Here is a 14,016-nt window from a genome sequence, read left to right as displayed (position 1 = left end):
AGTTGCGTGACATTAGCAACTTAATATTCACTATTGTCTTCCTGATTCTCCTCCCGGCCAATCAGGAAGCGGGTCCTGAGACCCAATTGGCCAGGGAGTTGGGTCTCAGGATCCTCTTCTTCTTTGACCTAGAGGAGAAACTCCAGAGTGAGGAGTAGCTGGAGCGAGGAGCAGCAGCCCTACCCCGGATCCTTGTCATCTGCCTCTTAAGGTAAGGAGGTCTCTGGCTGTCCGTCTCCCACTGGGGTGGCTGATCGCTGCCTTTATGTACGTTTCCCACGGAGGGGGGGTTGGGGGATCCCCATCTGTCTTCCTGTCCTTCTTCCATGGGGTGGGGGTGGGGGGTGGAGGGATTGCTGCCTTCCCATCCGTCTCTTGCATGGGGGGTTGCATTGGTTTGCTGCCCCCCAAAGTATTGAGCACCAATCACCACTAGGTGTAGCCATGGGGATAACATAATGAGGAATCACTAGCCTTCTAACCATAAAAGGAGTGCACTGCAGGTGACAAGCAGATATTGTGAAGGTATTTGTAAGTTTTCCTAACAGCAGCCTGTATGGAAGGTATGTGGACTTAAAGTCACTTATAGACTTTAGGTCATTTTAGGACCCCGGAAGGAAGATGGACGCTTCCAGCCAGCGAGGAAATTGGGGACATCGCAGGCTCCTGTGTCAGGTAAGTGACACATAATGGGCTACTATGTGATGCATAGTAGCCCATTTAGCTTTGCTTTTGCAGGGAAACAAAGAAGAAGTAAACCCATCAGGGTTCACTTCCTCTTGAATGCCTTGATACTAGATGTCTCAAATAGAGCTTAAAGTGTATGTTTAGCCAAAACGTTTTCTTTCTTAGTTTTGGATAGTGTAGGGAGGGATTAGAACCCATCAAATGTGTTCACACTAGGTATATTTACCCTCTCCTGTCCTGGTGACCAATGTCACTGAGACAAAAAGTGACTGTAATCTTGTAAAGCAAATGTAAGGTATACCCCTTTGCCTAGCCTGTATCAAGCAAATCCTCCGTACACAGCGGACATTTTTTACAGCTTTATTGTAGCTTTTATAATACAATATAAAAGGAAAAAAATGTACTATGGTAACATATCATTTGTTTTGCAGTAAAGAGTAACATGACCTTTATTTAATTATAGTGCAAAACAAAGTGGTGTGCAGTATCCCAATGCAACCAATAAGATAAGGTGGATAACAATGAACCTCTCTTATTGACTCCCCTTTGCCCTGTTAAATGTGTGTGTGTGTGAGTGTGAATTTCTTTCCTGCAATCACGGGTTGCGGGAATGAAATTTGCACGATTCCGCTTTCAACATAGACAGTGCTGCCAAGGAAAGCAATTTTCTGCTCCCAGTGGGGGGGGGGGGGGGGGGGGAGAAGTTTTCCCCACCAGGAGAAGTGATTATTGCTAGCAGCTATAGCAGCTGATAGCAATAATTGCAGCTGAACCCAGGCGCGATTCGAACCGTGTATGACCTGCTTTACTGCTTGTCCTGTCACAAATTCCTGCCTTTGCTGCTCTCTTGTCATTTGCACTGTTCCCAGTTATTTATTTGGTATATGTAGTCCTGTCTAAAGCTGGTCATACATAGATCAAAATTTGTCTGATTCAGCCAGGACCGGTTGAATTTTGATCCAAGTATGGGCATTGTAGTTTAAGAGAAGCCGATCTACAGATAAACTACTGTTCAACTGGCCTGTTAGAAAATTTCCCCTGTCTTCCTGCTCTCAAAATACAAAAATATGCAGGAGGATTCACACATTCATCTGGAATATGTGGATGGGGGAATCAAGTCAGTTTTTTACCAAAAAAAACAAAAAAATGTACTCATAACCATGGGCTTAGGCTGGCCATATGTGGCTCAGTTTTGTTTTAGAAAAACCAAGGTGGATGGAGGAATCCCCCCTGTAACACAGGAACATTTTCCAACAAGCCGGTTTGAGAGAAGTCGATCATTAAATCAATTTCTCTGGGATGGAAACAGTCATAAATGGATCAAAATTCAGTTAGTTCAGCTTTAGGCCGGCCATGGATGCCTTGTTCTTTTTCAATCAGGGCACACCTGCGAGGGACATGGAGGAATCCCTCCCTATGTGCTATTGTATTCTGACAGCAGGACTCTGAAGACAGAATACACTGATCCTTTTCTGCAGCCGGCTGATCAAAAAAAAAAATTCTAACAGTCCCATTAGACCGAAGTCGATCGTTAGACCCAATGGTCCAAAGCCTAGCACACATTAATAGTGTATTGTATTTTGTTTGACCGAGCAGAGCTGAAAAAAAAAAACAAAAAAAAAAACTGACAGCTCTGTAGAAGCCACTGTACTAACAATGCAATGTTAGAACTGCAATCTCCCCTGCTGTGCTATTGTGTTCTGACAAGGGGACGATGCCCCCCGCCAGAACACTCTGGTCCGCACTCTCAGCATTGGCTGAGAGTGTTCATTGGGAGTCAATCAGTAGACCTTTTTTGGTCATGGCCCATCGACAGAAGCTGGCCGAACAGCTGGCTTTTGTCCAACCGGCTGCAGTACACATGGCTGAATGTCGGGAGGCTTCGCCAGTTTCTATTGAACCAGCCAGCCGATGACGCCCAACATTCGGCTTATGTGTATAGGCTTTAGATGGATTGGAATTTGGTCAGACTCTCCTGAACCAGCTGAATTTTGATCAATCTAGAAGCAGCTTTAGGGTAACTACACTGCTCCTCCAAAAAATACAGTACAATGAGTCCGTCACCTTAGGACACAAAGGGGTCTACTTATACATTCATACAATTTTCACCAAAGATCTATACATTTTTCTAATTAGAAAATATATTAATCCTGTGTAAAAGTTGTATGAATCTTATGTGAAAACATTTATACATAGGCCCCAAAGTATGATATTGACAGAATTACAGTGGAACCTTAAATTACGAGCATAATTTGTTCCAGAAGAATGATTGTATTCCAAAGCATTCGTATAGCAAAGCAAGTTTCCCCATAGAAGTCAATGGAAGCTCAGATAATTTGTTCCACAGTGACTTCTATAGTATGCAGTACCGCATGTGGCCAGAGGTGGGAAAGGGGCACCAGAGATACTCGGAAACCACTCTGAGCTGCTCGGATGCAATCGGAAGCACTCAGGGAGGCTCGGAAACACTCCGAGTGCATCCAGTCGGCTCCGAATGTCACCGTCGCCCCCTGCACCTCTAGCCAAATGCAGTACTGCACAATTATGCTTGTTTTGGGAGACAACGCTCGCAAACCAGGTGAAGATTTAAAAAAAAAAAAATAGCTCATATTGCGAAACGCTCGTTAAACGCGTTACTCGCAATCTGAGGTATTGCTGTACCAGGTGAAAATAAAGGGAAAATGTCAGAAAAAAATATAACTTAATGTAGCCACCACATCTAACAATTGGCATACTGTAATATATTACATTTTCTTTCTTGGGTTTAGGTACACTTTTAGGTGTGATAGTACATCATTTTCCTTTGCATTTCATTTCATGTTAAACAAGCCTAGGGTCTCATTGACTGAATATTCTCAGGAGAATGGTTATATGCATGTTTTAATTGAAACCGCTAAACATTTATTTGAGCCCATACCTAATCGAGAATTCATGTACTCTGCATTTGTTAGGTCTATATCAAGTGAGCAGTTTATATCGATTATCCAAAGTAACTACAATAAATACAAAACACATTTGGTGTTGAAATTATGTTATGTTTGTCTAAATGAAAGTACACTTTGTATTTGATTACTACTTGACATATTATAGTATTACAGTAGTTTGTGCCTTAAATAGATTGTGTGTTCAAGTGCCTCTGTGGCAGTATTATAACATTGATTGTTAAAAAAGCAGTTGTTGGAACAGCTTGTGTATAAATCTGAGACATGAACAAATTATAATTTCAAAATAAAAAGTGACAATTCAACATCAGCAGCTGTGTGGTTTTATGTATAGCACATGTTCAAAAAGGTATTTGTTTAGCTTTATAACCCATACGCATCGGCCATGTCTTTTCTGATCAGCAGAGAATCGGTGAACAGATCCACTTCTTTTGTGACATCTATGTTCATTCATTTTTGCAATCTTATGCCGCGTACACACGATCGGACTATCCGGCGGACTGTCTGGCAGACAAACCGCCGTAAAGTCCGCCGGACTGTCCAAATGAGCGGACCTGCCCACACACGGGACTTTTCCGGTGTAATTTTGAAATGAACAGAGCCCACACACACGGAGGAAAGTCCGTTCATTTTGAGCGCGGCTCCAGGTAGACAGGACTAGCGAAGGAAGTCAATGTCGCCACCTCCATCGGCGAGGTTGATACGTAGCTAGCCTCGTCACCTGGTATGGATTTAAAGGGGAACCCCTACACCAAAAAAGTCCATATCAGACCCTTATCTGAGCACACAGCCTGGCCAGACAGGAAAGGGGGTGAAAAGGGGGTGAGAGCGAGCGAGCCCCCCTCCTGAGCCATACCAGGCCACGTGCCCTCAACATGGGGGGGTGCTTTGGGGAAGGGGGGCCCTGCGGTCCCCCCACCCCAAAGCACCTTGTCCCCATGTTGATGAGGACAAGGGCCTCTTCCCGACAACCCTGGCCGTTGGTTGTCGGGGGCTGCAGGCAGGGGGCTTATCGGAATCTGGGAGCCCCCTTTAATAAGGGAGAGCCCCAGATACCGCACCCCCACCCTATGTGAATGAGTATGGGGTACGATGTACCCCTACCCATTCACCTGGTGAAAAAGGTGTAAATAAAAAAACACAACACAAGTTTTTAAATTAATTCATTAATTAATTTTAAGAGAAGAAGGCGGCGGCGACGGCAGTGACAGCGACAGAAGACCAGGCCAATGCTAGTAAAAGAGCTAGCAGAAGATAGTGGAGGCCCGGCAGAAGAACCAAAGAGGGGGACAAGACCCCCGAAGTGTGGGACAAGATCCCGAAGTCAGAAGAAGACCCCTGGATGGCGGCGACGACCAAAGAAGAAAGCCGGGCTCCTCTGCTAGTAAAAGAGCTAGCAGAAGATAGTGGAGGAGTCCGGTGAGAAGACCCCCAAGACGGAAGAAGAGAAGACCACCGGAGCTGTCCAATAAATGAATTAAAAAACTTGTGTTGTGTTTTTTTATGTACACTTTTTTTCACCAAGTGAATGGGTAGGGGTACATCGTACACCAACATGGGGATAAGGTGCTCTGGGGTGGGGGGGCCGCAGGGCCCCCTCTTTACCAAAGCAACCCCCATGTTGAGGTCATGCAGCCTGGTATGGCTCAGGACGCTCGCTTGTCCCCAACCCCCTTTCTTGACCGGCCGGGTTGCGTGCTCGGATAGGGGTCTGATATGAACTTTGGGGGGACCCCCAAGCTGTTTTTTCTGTATAGGGGTTCCCCTTTAAATCCATACCAGGTGGCAGGGCTAGCGATGTGTCAATCTCGCCCATGGAGGCGGCGACATTGACTTCCTTCTCTAGTCCCGTCTACCTGGAGGCGCGTTCAAAATGGACGGACTTTTCATCCGTGTGTGGGCAAGTCCGTTCATTTCAAAAGTCCGGCGGACTTCTGATCATGTGTGGGCAGGTTCACTCATTTGGAAAGTCCAGCGGAAAGTCCGGCGGTTTGTCTGCCGGACTAAGTCCGCCGGATAGTCCGATCGTATGTACGCGGCATTAGCAAGCAAATATGCTCTCGTCTTACCTATCCACCTACCTCTAAATCCCATCCTTGGCCCCATGCCACTCCTTCTTTCTCTGCCCTCCGAACACATCACCTTCTTCATGCTCCTGGCCTCAATGTGCTTTTCTTGTAGTAAATAAAGGAGTAAGGCCAGGAGACAGTGGGCATGACACAAGATGGTAGCAGGTGGTGTCAGGAACAGGCTACTTTTGCAAGTGCCCCATGGCAGCCAATTAGAGTCCCTTTTTTTCTTGGGAAGGAAGACTCCTGGTTCTTTGCTATGGACAGCTTTTTTCTCACTGGCTTCAGATGTAAATTTGCTGGAATCCTTGCCTTATGTGTGTCTTCTGGACAGTCTGGTGCTATTCACAATCAGCACAAGAAGACCATAAAACACAGAGAACACACCACAGGAAGGTCCCACCATGTCAATTTGCACTTCCAGGTCAATACTAAACAAGATTGGCAGACCCAAAGCTGGGCAGTGGTGCTGAGACAAGTGCAGTGGCAGCTGGAAATGGGATTCTAGCTGCAGAGGATTATTGGGCACACACATGGGGGAGGGGGGAGGGATTACAGTTTAGCAACTTTGCCCTGGCCACTGGATGACCCTGTCCAGACACTGTGACCGTTTAGGTGGTAAAATATATACTTTTCCTGAAGAATCTTTTCTTATTCCACTGTATTGCATTTATAAAGTTGTGCTGAACAAAAAGCCAGAGATTCAAATGGTCTTTAGTGGCGTTTGAAGACTATACTACTTTAGATGTCTAGCAGAGCTCTGCATGCTGGGGCTGATTTACTAAAGGCATTAAGTATCTTTACAAAATACTGTAAATTGTGTACATATTTGCTTCTATTATATAATCGAGCAGAAGAAATACTATAAGTGAATAGGAATTTGCTTTTTACTTGACTGGGTAATTGAAGTGATTATTCACATAATATATTGTTTGAAGATTTTCGACTTCTCTCGAAAATCAATCTTACGGTTTACAGGACCTAGAACATGTCTGCTAGAATTGTGTCATTTTTCTGGCAACAAAGTGAACTTGAACAGTTTCTTGTCCACTTTCTGTCAATGGAGACACCTGGAGACATGTTGAAGGAAAAGCAATAGTCGGGGTCAGCATCCCGTCGGTCGAAATCTACTGGTCAACCACGACCAGGTGACGAGTAGCTCATGTCTTTGCATTGCCAAACCTGGGCTAAATTGCTCCTCCCCAGTGCTGTCAGAGTGAGAGTTGTAAGAAACAGGGTGAAAAATTCTGGAGCAGGAAAGGAGAGAGCCAGGCAGAGCAGGGGAGGAGAGAGCCCGGCAGGTGGATCAGGGGAGGAGACTTTCTCTTGCAGTACCACTCCCAATGAAGCTGCAGACATGGGCATTGCATCAGGGCCTTCCTGTCATTAGCCTATTCCCCGCGCAATATTACGAAGTCTGGATCTGGTCCTGCAGTGTCCATGCATCTGTTGTGCCACAGCCAAGTTGTAGAATGTTTGCTTTCCTACTCTGTTTTCACCTTGCCTTAGGTTTCACACCCCTCTGCTCTCATTGGCTGGGGAGAAGCTTTGAGTTTTTGCAAACTCTGAATGGAGCAGAGGGCAGCCTGGGGGTGGGGGGAGGAATGTTGGTGCTGACAATCAGGCGGTATTTACATTGAACTATCCCAGGGCTGAGAAAGGCAGGAGGAGGGGGGGAAGAAGCAGAGAGTGCTGCCTGGTAGCAGAGACTGTGCCACCTATTGTGGGCCCTCTGTAACCTCATCCCTGCTCACCTCACAACACTGACAAATGGGAACAAACACATACTCCTCCCCACAACACCGGCTAAATACCCCAGAATTACTAGGACCGGGGGGCATCTGTTTTTACATAAGGGGAGAGAAGGCATATAATTTGCTACTAGGGGGGCTTTAATCAATAATGTGGGGCAGAGGGGTCATGTTCTCTGGGCGCTGACGACCCTGCAGCCTCCCTGTCACACCTGGAGAGGAGAGGCAGTGGCATTTACTAGAACCGATCTCCTATATTTTCCTTGTGCAGCCACTGAAAGCCAGCTTCCCCTCCTCTCCTCTCTGCATTCAGCTGCTGCAGGTGGAATATACAGCCAATAAGTTCTAATAAATGCCACCCCCATCGCATAGTAGTCCATTATGTGTCACTTACCTGACACAGGAGCCAGCGAAGTCACCGCTGTCCCCTGTAGTCTGGAGCCTCCATCTTCTTGGTGGGTCTTGCTGCTCCGGCGCTGTCATTCGTCTGAGCCGCGGTGACGTCACTCCTGCGCATGTGCACGGGAGCTGCCACTCGCGGCATATCACCGTTAACTGCGGTGCACTCAGTGCGCCTGCACGCTGCTGTCTACGGCGCATGCGCCATTGACAGCGGTGCCTGTCTTTTGGCAAATATCTCCTAAACCGTGTAGGTTTAGGAGATATTTCTTGGACCTACAGGTACGCCTTAATCTAGGCTTACCTGTAAGTCAAAGTTGGTTGTAAGTGTTTACAACCACTTTAAATCTATTGGTGCGCTGCAATCCCATGTGTCCCCTCACCTAAATGAGGAAAAAATTCTAGAACTGTGTTTGTGGACTGCGACCCTAATTATTTTTGTGAAACCCTTGACTCCTATAACCTATAGAGGGTGCTGTGAAACGCGTAGAGGCTGTGGGAATGATTTAAGGTGCGAGTACAGGTTGGTGTAGGAAAGGGAGAGGAGAACCACCTGTTGAACATCATTGGCTTGCCCGGTTTGCTCTATTTACACATGGCTGGATAAGCTTAGTGTCAGCTAGATGACACAAAAACATGTGAGTGCAATATGTATTTTAGATTTTGTTATTAAAGTTTGAAACGGTTTTACGCTATGTTGGTTCCATATATTATTTTTTATGAACATACCATAATCGAGGAATTGTTGATGGGACAGTGAGTTAAGGAGTGGTAATCCATTGAATGTACCGAAGGCATACTGTAACGTAAAGGTCTGGTGAGTGGCCATTTTATAAGGTGGTGGTGGCACGAATAGTTCTGTCCGGTGGAAAATAAGGCATATGAGCATTGAAGGATTTTTGTTTTAACTTGATGACAAAAAGGGTACAGTTCAGCTATACAATATATGTGGCGAACAGTTTGCAGGTGTATTTTTTGCATTGAAGTTTTATTAAAGACAGTATTTTACTGCCCACAGCTCAGCATATACTTGTTTATGCACTATTTCATGGCTGCATTTATTGTGTTTAATGACAGCATTGATAATGCTCTATTTACCACAAAGGAAATAGACCTGAAAAATAAATCTAAAGATCTTGTCTGGGCAAGAGTGATGGCTTTCTAACAAATATAATAATACTGGACTTGTTCCAGGCCAAGTTCCATGCTCAGCTTTGTGGACAGCATACTCCATACACACAACACAGGGAAAGGTGCTATACTGTTTAAACAATGCTGATTTTATCTCAGTGAAGTGGGGCTAAGAGGTGATGACAGACATACAATATTTTTTTTACCAGGAGAATTAAAGGACTCATGCACACTGCTGCTGTTAAACTTACGTTTTTGTGAGGCTTGACAAGGCCTTGGAAAAATAACAATATAGACCAAGTTTTCTTCTAGTCTATTCACATCGTTGCCAATCAAGCCCTGATGAAGGGGGTGCTCTTGGACCCCTAAAACACATCGGCCACTTTTTGGGTTGTCCTGCTAAATTTATCAGGCTAAAATTGTATCTGGACCTTTTAGTAATGGTACTTCAATTTCAAAGTTTGTTACATTACACTAAAAGGAAATTAAACTGTAGAGATCCTCTGGGGTGAAGAGGCTGCCTGCTTTGGGATCAGAGCATTTACATTAACAACAGTACCAGTGAGATAGCCCTCTGGGTTCAGGGCCATTTTTTTTACTTTTCTAAACTGTAAACTTGTTTGTGGCCTACTTAAAATGATTAGGGTTGTGCTCAACATGTTCTTTGAAATTGAGGCTGTCAACAAATTCAGCAACACTACTGTCTTAAGCATGATGAAAATTACTATTTATGTAATTACTGCTCTGTGCAGCACAATAGGGAACTTTTTCAGGAAGAGCTGATCACTAGAGCCACATCATTTTTTACCTAGGAAAAAAAGGAGAAAATGCCCTGAGGGATTGTATAGGTGGGGTTAAATAACACAGTAGAAGCAAGTATATAAAAAGTATAAAAAAACTAGGATTTTTTATTAGTACATCATAGTAACAATAACAAAAGAAAGGAAGCAAAACACAGCAAATAGCAATATATATGCAGAAACTCTTGCAGGATGTACACAGAAGCTCTAAATAGTAAGAGCGTCTTTCAATATACTCCTGATATCCAACATGTTTCGTATTGATATTTCTGTATCTAATTCCTTCTTCAGGGATCTCAAAGAGAGACTGCAATATCTAGCAAATATGCAAAAGAGTATTATTAGGATGTTGAAATCGCATATGCAACAAAGCAAATACACATGGGTCAAAAAGGATGCAGAGGAGGCTACAAATGCACTTACTGGGTAACTTTGGAAACTTCCAATATCAATATCTGGTCAGAATTATATTAGCGTCCCCAATAGTTTAGGGATCCCAAAAATGCAGCGTTAGCGGGATCAGCCCAGATACCTTCTAGCACCTGCATATAGCCCCTCCGCCCAGCCCAGCCCACCCAAGTGCAGTATCAATCGATCACTGTCACTTACAAAACACTAAACACATAACTGCAGCATTCGCAGAGTCAGGCCTGATCCCTGCAAACGCTAACAGTTTTTTTGGTAGCGTTTGAAGCAGTCGCTGACAGTCAGGTACTCTTTTTTCTTGTGAGTCTCACTAGTTGTACCACTTAATTTAGAGGCCAAAATGTCCAATCGAAGGTACACTAGTGAAGAGACCTACACATTTATGAGCATGACAGATGAGAGTGAAGAGAAACTGACCCATCTGTCAGATTCAGGCTCAGAATATGAACCTGTAGATAGCGGCGGCACCCTGACAGATAGCTCTGACAACAGAGTAGCGGTCCCTGCCAAGGTCAAGTGTACCCGACCCCGTTCTTCTGCTGTTGTTGAGGTGCAAGAACTGCAGGGCCCCCGTATGGAACACAGAGCCAGTACTGGTGCTGCTCATCCTTCTGGTGAACTGGCAAGCACCAGTGGCCTAGTACATCCTGGTCGTATATCCAGCACTGCAGTAACATTTGGTGATGTGGCAAGTCTCATAAGTGCAGTTCAAGCTGGTGAGGTGGCTAGCACAACTAGTGTCCCGCAGCCACCAAGAAGACAAAGACAGGCCCATTCCATAGTGCCCTTCCTGCAGCATTTGCCAATCCCAATTGGGAGCCCATCACTTCTGCAGCACCTGTACTTCCCCCATTCACTGACCAACCTGGAATTCAAGTGGAAACAGTTGATTTTAGGTCACTTGAATTTTATTCACTGTTTTTCCCAGAAGATCTCTATAAAGCTATTGTGGAACAAAGCAATTTGCATGCTAGTCACTTCATCACCACTAATCCGCAGTTGACCCTTGCCAGAGATTGGAATCTCCGAATTTAAGACCTTCCTGGGCCTATCCCTCCTCATGGGATTAACTAAAAAAAGTGAGCTACGGTCATATTGGTCCACTGACCCAATTCACCATATGCCGTGTTCTCTGCCTCCATGACCAGGACATGATACAAGCAGATCTTGCGGTTCATGCATTTCAATGACAATGAACTCTGTCCTCCTTGGGGTGACACTGAAAACGATCGGCTCTACAAAATTCAGCCCCTCTGTCAGGAACTTACCAGCAATAGACAGGTACAGCTGCGTGCACACAGGCGTCGGCGTGTGTCCTCTGCGCGTTCGCGTACGCGTTCGTTTACGCGTTAGTGTGCACGTTCGCACGCGCGCTCGTTCACGTGGTCGTGCGTGGCGTGCATGCGCTCCTTCCCGCCACTGAGCGTTTAAAGGACCCTCAACTGTTTCGTCTCAGCTTCCGTGTGTCTGAATATCTGATCCTGAAACCCGGTTACCTTTGAATACCTGATCCTGAACCTGATTACCTGCTACCGTTATCGACCCGGCTTGCTTGACTTCTCTGCCTTCTCCAATCCCGACCCGGCCTGCCTGACCTCGAAACCTCTTCTGCTTGTGATTCCGTTGCCGACCTCTGCCTGCTTACCGACACCTCTTCTGCCTTCCGTTACCACCAGTCTGCTTACCTTCTGACCCGGACCGTCTGACTCTTCTCCAGCCTGCTGCCAGTTCCAATCTTCGGCTTCTGAAGCTACTGCCTGCATTTCTCCGCTTCCAGCAACCCGCAGTCCACTCAGCCTTCAGAGGGATCTCCGCTCTTCTACCAGCTCCAGCGGCCCTATCCAGCAGGCCCTCCTACCCACTGTGCTCTCGAGACCGCTGTTCCCATTCCAGCGGCTCCTGAACCAGCGCTGTAAGAGAGGTCTCCTCCTACAAGTCGGGCTCCACATCTGGACTTTAACAGTACGAAACAGCCATGACTGAGCCCGCAGGAGAGACCTCTCCCATGAAGGAGATCTGCACGCACCTGTCGGCCCTTACCCAAGCGGTAAAATCGCTTCAAGATAGCTACGCCAGGCTTGAAGGACAGGTACAGGACCTTACAGATACTGGTCACGTGGCCCCTGCTCCTACCTCCCTATCAGCACAGCCCGTCGCCTCACCATCCGTTGTCATGCTTCCACCTGAACCAAGGGTACCCATTCCGGAAAGGTTTTCTGGGGATCGAACCAAATTTCGGGCTTTTCGGAACGCTTGTCAACTCTATTTTGCCCTACAACCACGGACTTTCTCCCTGGAAGCCACGAAGGTAGGATTTGTAATCTCCCTCCTACAAGGAGAACCGCAGACCTGGGCCCACCGTTTACTTGAAGGAGATTCAGTCGCAACCTTCTCTCTGCAATCCTTCTTTGAGGCCATGGCTCAGCTTTACGAGGACCCCCAAAAGACTGCCACGGCTGAATCTGCTCTGTTTGCGCTCCAGCAGGGCCGCAGACCGGCTGAGGATTATGTCTCGGACTTTCGACGCTGGAGCGCAGACACGGAATGGAATGATGCGGCTTTAAGGCATCAATTTCGCATGGGGTTATCCGAAGGACTTAAGGACGAACTGGCTCGAGTCGGTATACCAGAAACCCTGGAGGCCCTGATCTCCTTGACAATCCAGATTGATCGCCGTCTCAGGGAGCGAAGATCAGAGAGCTCCACTCAGCAAGCCCGTCCAGTCTGGATGACAGCGAGAGCCCCAATGCCTGCTTCTCGCTATGTACCTCCGTCCAGCCCTATTCCGCCCTGTACGGCTCCTGACACCTCCGAGCCCATGCAATTAGGACTACTGCGCCCCGCTTTGCTTCCAGAAGAGCGTGCACGTCGCCGGCAGCAGAATCTCTGCCTCTACTGCGGTGGTTCGGGTCACTATGTCTTTAATTGCCCTGTCAAGACAAGTAAGTGTCTACCTTCTGCTTCTACCAGTCTCTCTGCATTGACTGCCAATTCAACCCACCTTGCTGTTCCTCTCTCACTGCAGCTCCAAGGAAGGACGGTGACAGTCAACGCTATCATTGACTCCGGGGCATGCCGCTGCTTCATAGACTCCACCTTTGCGGGCCGACAGGGCATCCCGTTACGAGGCAAGGCTCATGAACTCTCAGTTTTTCTGGCCGATGGGTCTAGCATCAGTTCTGGAAAGGTAATTCAAGAGACTCTCCCTCTACCTGTCACTATCTCCTCTCAACACAAGGAATTCCTGACGTTGGATGTCATCTCCTCTCCAATGTTCCCGATCATTCTGGGCATACCCTGGCTCCAAGCCCACAACCCCTACATCAATTGGGTTACCAGAGAAGTCACATTTCCATCTTCCTATTGCTTAAAACACTGCCTAACAGATTCCACCAAGCCTTCCGCCACCCTTTTATGTGTAGACTCTGATCAAGACCTACTGCAGACTGTGCCCAAGCACTACCATGACTTTATTGATGTGTTCAGTAAAAAGGGAGCAGACACTCTGCCTCCTCATCGTCCCTATGATTGTCCGATCGAGCTACTCCCTGGGGCCGAGATTCCTTTCGGACGCATATTCCCTTTATCAGAAAAGGAGCAGGGGGCACTGAAGACCTACTTGGACGAAAACCTAGAGAAGGGGTTCATCCGTCCTTCAACTTCCCCAGCAGGAGCTGGAATCTTTTTTGTCACTAAAAAAGATCAGTCCCTCCGTCCATGTGTGGACTATAGAGACTTAAACAAGATTACGGTTAAGAACCGCTACCCCTTACCCTTGATACCCGAACTCTTCCAGAGACTGAGATCCGCT

This window comes from Lithobates pipiens, unplaced genomic scaffold (genome assembly GCF_037356315.1).
Source record: "Lithobates pipiens isolate NorthernLeopardFrog02 unplaced genomic scaffold, aLitPip1_a1.2 Scaffold_16, whole genome shotgun sequence".
Classification (NCBI taxonomy): domain Eukaryota; kingdom Metazoa; phylum Chordata; class Amphibia; order Anura; family Ranidae; genus Lithobates; species Lithobates pipiens.
The sequence above is the reverse complement of the archived record's forward strand: the minus strand, read 5'-3'. Positions refer to the sequence as shown.